The sequence below is a fragment of the Papaver somniferum genome, chromosome 7, assembly GCF_003573695.1.
Source record: "Papaver somniferum cultivar HN1 chromosome 7, ASM357369v1, whole genome shotgun sequence".
Lineage (NCBI taxonomy): Eukaryota > Viridiplantae > Streptophyta > Magnoliopsida > Ranunculales > Papaveraceae > Papaver > Papaver somniferum.
Window position 1 is genome coordinate 31,087,271 of NC_039364.1, and position 7,142 is coordinate 31,094,412.

The window sequence follows — 7,142 nt, forward strand, 5'->3', positions numbered from 1 at the left end:
ATTAAAAAAAAAAAGGAAAAAAAAAAGAGACAAGAAAAATTCATTGTATCATATTTTGGGTTTGTATAGTTTGTTTTTAGTTTTGTTCTGTCAATAAAGCCAATGGAAAGAAGAAATATCTATAATGAAGTTTCAAGCAACAAGGAATTAGAGGAAAGAATTACATTGTCAAGATTTTACGAAGTTCAAGAGTTATCATCACTAATCGAAGACCGAAAACGAAGATGAAGACAAGGATTGAAGACCGAAGACGTTTCTATGGATGCTGTGAGAGTGGTGCTAACTGCACGCCGAACGGATAACGAGGTAAGTAAGCATATTCCCACCTTCGTTAAGTGGTTGATTTTCTTTCCTAGAGATCGTCAGAAAATGGGTTTTCAAAATGAATAAAAGATGTGGGTTTTCAAAACATTTCGGAGGGTTTTTGCCTTCCTACCATTCAAGGTGTCGCAGGATTCTCTCTTCACTCCTACCTGGACACATATGTGACCCATTAAAAAACTATTTATTATTGAGAGCAATTTCATAAAACACTTTCTTGTGAGGCAGAGTCGAGACTTTTGATCACTCCGAACCCGAATTTCTTTTGAGAAGGGATGGTTATTTCTCTCTCAACTTTTAAGGATGAGATTGTGTTCGTTTATGTGTCTAACTTCTTATTACTAGTGTGCGGAATTTTTATGTCTTCTTAGCGCGTTGGATGCTATCATTTCGGAGAACTAGTAAGTTGGAAAAGCAGGTTTTGTAGGCATACCTCTTGTAAACCTTCACGAGACTATAACACGTCCACTGGGGACACCTAGGGGTTCAAAGGTCTGTTATTCATGCTAAGAGTAACCGTATCCTCGGCGACACGGAGTTGTATGTATGTTTTAGAATTTGTTTTGTTTGATTTGCTCGAGGACTAGCAAAGTCTAAGTATGGGGGAATTTGATAGGTGTCTAAAACACCTAATTTTATATCTAGTATTTATGCTTTCTTTGCTATTATCCTAGTGAATTGCATCTCTTATGTTTAGTTTTGAGTTATTAGGTGCAATGGAGTCATTTGGAGCGAAAGAAGAAGAATGTACTCGTATGAAGCAAAAAGGACGGAATGTTCATTTCATATGCTGGTGATACTTGCAGCGTAGCCGTGGATAAGGGACAACCAGCTAAAGTCCAAGAAGAAATGCTAACGGCAGACATTCAGTTACTGAGGGCGCCTCCATTGGGTGAATCTTCAAGTGGGGCGTTTTAATTTATTTCCTAGCAGTACAAGATCGAGAGAAGGAAACTAGGTTTCCATTTTCCCCAATTTTCATTACAGTAGCACGGAACCATTGCAGCTGCTACCGGCAACAATGAAATCAGATGGGAAATTTATGAAGATTAGTAGAAATGGAAGCTAGTAAAGAAGAATTTGATGGGTGATTCAGAGTTCGTGAAGAATTAAAAGCTAGGGTTTGTGTTGGAATTGAACCTCAACAAGAGATCCTGTGCTGGTGATTGAGAAATGAATTAAAGGGTTTTGATGGATTTCAGAAATGAAGAAGAAGACTAAGATGGGTTGAATTTGTTACAGCAATCTGTGCTCGAGAAGTTGGATAAATGGAAGTGGTGGTACGAATTGTACAGACAGAGAAGATAGTGGAGATACAGTCGTTGTCTGATGCTTTAATGGTGTTCTCAGGAGCTGTTGGTGGAATCATAAAAAGATTAGAAGAAATCAGCATGGGTTTTGTGGACATCAGTTGGGAAATGGAGTTGCTGCTGCCATTTAGTAGATGTGTGTTTAACAGAAATTGGTATTTGAGCTCAGAAGGAAGGTGGAGATGAAGTTAGTTGTTGATAAGTGAGATAAGAAAATGAAAGCAGTAGGAGCTGGTTTGCAGGCATGTGTAGCCGCAAGTTGAAATGGTTTTGTTGGTCTAAGAAGAGAATGGAAATACTGGTTGTTGTTACAGGAAAATGGGTTCAAGCTGAAATTGCTGGAGGTATTGAACTGCAGATGAGTGGTGGTTATGATCTGCAGTTCAAGGCACTGGTGATGGAGCATATGAAGAGCTTAAATGGAATTGGAAGAGATGTGAATGTATAAAGTACAGGTGATGGCAGTGATTGCAGGTCAGCTGAATGGGATGGAGTTGCTGCCATGTGCAATACAGGGAAGATCAAGGAGATGCTGAGTTGCAGCTGTTGCAGGGAGCTTAAATTCGCTGCGACAGTGCATCAAGCCTAGAAGCAAGAAATTATGCAGGTGATCTGGTGATGAGTCTGTGCATTACAGGAAATTATGAAGTTGCAAGTGCAGTTCAAAGAAGAAGAAGGGTATTAGGCTGATTCTGTTGCTAATGGAGTTGTGAGTTGATCTGTAGTTTGTGACCACGAAATGAAGACTGGTGCTGCTGTTGCTATTATCAATAGGTGGATTGCTGCCATTGTTAGGAAGAATCTGAGAAGAGTATGGCAGTTCATCTGGCATCGATTAGAGGAGAAGCTGAAATGGGTTGTTGTTGGCCGAGAAACTTGAGCTGAAGTTATAGGAGCTAGTGCTGACTAAATGGAAGAGAATGTATGAACTGTAGTTGTTGTGGCTAGCTAGTCTAGGTTAGATATTGAAGTGCAATGAATGTATAAACTCAGAGCATGGGTCTGTCTTGCTGTTACTGCAGTTGGCTAAGCAAGGGATGCAGTGGAGGAATTCTGGTGGATATTGCAGCTGGAGTTGAAGCAATTGCAGGTGGTACTTCAAGTTCTGAATATGAAGTGGCAGCTGAGCTGCAAGTGGTGGTTGTAATGACTTGAGGTGATACCGCAATGAAAATTGAGTCGAATGTTGCAGTGGTGGATTGAACCGAAGGCTTGGATCTGAAATGGGTATTGCTGATGAAGTTGATATGAAATGATGAACTGGTGGAGTTTCGAAGCTGCAAAGCAAGAGGAAAATGGGTGTTTGCTGTGCCGGTTTGAGAAATGGATGATACAGGACTTGATGACTTTGAGCTGAAACTCAGCTGGTAGTAAGTTGTTTCTGTGAAGTGAACTGCAGATAGGGTTACTAATGGAGTCAAGAAACCAGATAAGAAGATGTTACAGGCTGAGTCTCAGGTAGCAGTGAGAGATGATGCAGGTTGATGGGGAAATGGTACGGAGCTGCAGAGAACGAAGTTGGAATATGAATCGCAGAATGATATTGCAATTGAAGAATGAAGTGGTTTCGTTGGTGCAGTGCTTGGACTGGCAGGATGTAGTGAATTGAGATGTCACAGGGAATGATCTGTTGTAATTAAATGGGTCTGAGATGATTGCAAGAAGAAGTCGCAGAAGGTTAGATTGGCAATGAAGTTGAAATGGTTCGAGTTGGAGGAACTGATAGGTTTGTTTATGCACAGGGAAGTGAGTTGTTTGTTGTTGGTACGAGGCAATAAAGAGAAACAATGAGTGTGTATGAATGAATGCTTGACGTCTTGGAATGAATGTTTTGTTTCCTGGATTGAGAAATTGCAGGGGAGGAGAGTTGAGCCACAGCCGAAAGTGTAAGGTGGAATTTGCCTTGTCAGTTTCACAAAACTGACAGGCATATGAAGTAATGGACTTATGGGTTGTTCTAATTGGGCCAAAGTTCAGGCGAGCAAGTGGGTCGAAAGTTCAGGCGAGCAAGTGGCTTGTATTTAGAAATGGTAAAAGTCATAGAAGGGTATAAAAAAGGGGAGGATCTTATCTTTTATCGGGGATCTCATTTTTCTACTTTTATTCTAGGGTTTACAACATGGTACGTTTTCTCTTCATTCTTGTGATGAACTCCATTATGCTTACCTAGTTTTTTTTTGGTTAAGGAATAAGTTGGATTTCCAAACATGGGTTGTGTTCAATAAATTAGTTTTGTCTCCATGCTTTATCGTTTATGATTCATCGTTAATATTGTTATATGATTTGAATGTTTGTTTGGTCGAGTGTAGAATCGATTGAGTTTGTTTTCATCTCTATTGCTAGATTAGAGTTTATTATACGCAAAAGTGATAGATTGCAAGTAGCATATTGTGAATATTGCTTGTAGTGATACATCCTAGTAGTCACATGTGAGTCATAACCTTTGTTAAATCGGGTTAGTGCTTTTACACGTTCGATTGCTTTGATTGGCCTGATTTCATAGAACTTAATGCATCTAGGGAATTAAACTTGATTAGTGCTTTTACATGTTAGGTTGTTCTCTAAGGTGGAATTCATATTCGCATCTTTTAATGCGTTTGTTGATGAAAATAGGAGATTTGCGGGATATTCTTGCGATCAAGGTATCCTAGGGCCTTTGATAAAAGTTGAGATTGAAATACCAATTCTAGTTATTGTTAAGAATACATGTTTGTGAATGAAAACGAAATCCTTGACCAATATCTTCATCTTATTGATTTGTTTCCTTTATTTTATTGTTTGCTTTTATTTAGTTTATTATACATAAACCAGAAAACCCCCCAATTGTTACTATAGGAAACCGAAACATTTTGAAAACCTAGTCCTCTCTGTGGGAACGATCCTTTCTTGCCCTTGCTGTATTTATATTTTGAGTAGTAAGAAAGTGTAATTATTTTTGACGCCTACGATAGCGATCAATGGCTTCCAAAATCAAATGATTAAAATAAATACCATGTAAATCGTGTGGATGCTTGTAGATGCATTATTTATGTTGCCTCTTTGGTTTATGCGGGTGGGGGGTCTTTGAACCCCTCTTGTAATTCTTGTAATTATGTTTTTTTTGCTTTAATAAATCTTTGGACTTAGCAACTAAAAAAATGGTTGATGTTGCAGTTGAGATTATAGATTAAAGTGAAAGGAAAGGTGCAGTGATGAGAATGGGTGGTGGTGGTAGTGGTAGTGCCTTTCACGAGTTTAGAAGAGTGGGGAATGGACCAAAGTGCGATCTGAGTTTAGATATTTGGAAGAGGAATATCAGAACGGCCCTAGTCGACCCCGAGCATCACTTTCCAGTAATTTCTTTCACCGGAAACCCACAACTTAACATTTTCTGAAATTTCTTAGCCGTCCAAACCAAAAACTCCATCCGGATGACATAGACCGTCGGATGGATCTTTCGGATCAATCCTGATCGTTCTATGACTTTTTGATTTCAAAGTCAAATGCCACCTTTTTTTTTATAACAGTGATTATTTATTAAAAATTACAATAATTACAATTAGTAATTAAAAATTATAATTTATTCAGTTGTATTTTGCAGGAAATTAAAAATTATAATTTATTTTGTTGGTTTCTGCAAGTATTTTTTCAAAAAAAATCAATTTCCCTTAAGTTTTCAACCTTAGTTATTTTTTCTTCCTCTCATTTTTAGATTAACTTGATGAATCAAATCAGTGAAGTAAAGACAGTGAATCTTTTTCCATAATCTTTGTCGATTCATTATTTTTATCAGCGATTTTTTGTAGTTTTTTTTTTCCAGTTCACTGATATTTAATTTTCCCTAACAACCAGTCCCGGTTTGAATGTTGTACTGGTTTAATCATTTTCTTTAATTGGTACCACCAATTTTTTTTGAATGACTTTGTAACTAAGAATTTATCTTTTTGTGTTTTTCCTGGCAATTGCACAAGCAGACCGATGTTCGAGTCCCCAATTTTCACAACTCAAACCAATGTTCCATGTAAACTCTAATATTACTATTGATGACACTTACACTTTCATTTCCACTATGTCTTATACTTTCATTTCTTAATATCCCAATTGTACACGTTTTCTGAAGAGGTATAATGTTAGGATATTTTTCATTTACATTGGTAGTTCATCTTATCATGGAGAAATGACAATTCTTATAAAATAACATGATGTTGAAATCAATAATGGTCATGTACTGCCTTAGTATGGTTTCATTAATCGTGACCCAAAAAGGTTGTATTTTTTCGTTGATATAATTACATTCTAACTAATCCTATATTTAGGAAAAGACCAACCGTCATTCTCAATCATTAAGAGGACTACACCATCCCGTATAAGCCTTTGTGACAATTATACTATCGTTCATGATATTACAAGGGCTTAGGACCCCCTTCTTGATAGTTTTAGCATGAGTGAAGACACTTTCACAACTTTTTTTTGTATATATATATATGGGTTATTTAATGTTTGGTACCCTACAAATGTCCAACCTAAATTTGGTACCCAACATTTAGAATATTAAGCGTTGGTATCTTGACCCATGAGAAACTGTCAAGTCAGACCGTTGACTTAACCTTTCGATAACCAAATAATTTAAATTAGTAATAAGCAAAATTATTTAACGGTGTTTACTTTCTCTTATCATGTGACCCTACAGATTTAATGTTGTGGTTAGAAAATAACTAATCTAACAGCTCATTGGATGGTTTCTCTCTCTCGAACGGTCAAAGACCTTACCACTTTTATTTTCATCTTTTTTTTCATGGCGATTAACAATAACAGATTGAATCCAATCTGCTCGAGCACCACTATCAATCATTCCGCAGCAGTAACTAACTCAAACCCAACACTTCTTTCTCCATTTCTCATCAATCATTTATTACTCAACTATTTCTTCCATGGATCACCATTAATAACCATCAAGAATAACTCCAGGAGTCGTGCTGTCACGCGAGCGTTCGCGTGACAGCGAGAATGAAATCGCACATGTTGACCGTCGGATATACCATCTCACCTACATATCCGAATATCATGGTATTTTATTATATTTAATATTTAATTGATCTCCTAAGCCCACGTAAATTATTATTTATTGTTCTTTAGCCCTCGCTCCATCAAAACTGGTATTATGATATTCATTAAAACAGTTTTTTCATTCCAATATTAAGCATCTTTTCGTGTTATGAGGTGGTGATGATTTTGTTAAAAATATTACTAATTTGTGATTTAATCAAGAAATATGTAGAATAGTCTTCACAATCAGTGGCTTAGTCAGATAACACGTTGGTCAAATAACTAGTCTAGAGAGCCCATTAGAACTTGGTCTCTAGATATTTCTGTAGAGCCCATTAGAGGTTGGTATCTAGAGTTTCATTTCAGTCACGCGTAAATCTAGAGAATTCCTGCTCTAGAATTTTCTTAGCCAAGTCGGTCATATAGTCTCTAGAATAATCATTTCTAGAGCCTTCTTGATAGTCGGTCATTCATCCTATAAATAGG

General features: G+C 37.1%; 1 long non-coding RNA gene across 1 annotated transcript; it reads left to right on the plus strand.

The window, feature by feature from the left end:
- The first annotated feature begins 249 nt into the window (after positions 1–249).
- LOC113296858 lies at positions 250–3,839 on the plus strand. The gene is made up of 2 exons (XR_003333181.1): positions 250–306; positions 1,033–3,839. It is a non-coding gene; the product is annotated as an uncharacterized LOC113296858 (long non-coding RNA).
- The last annotated feature ends 3,303 nt before the right edge of the window (positions 3,840–7,142 follow it).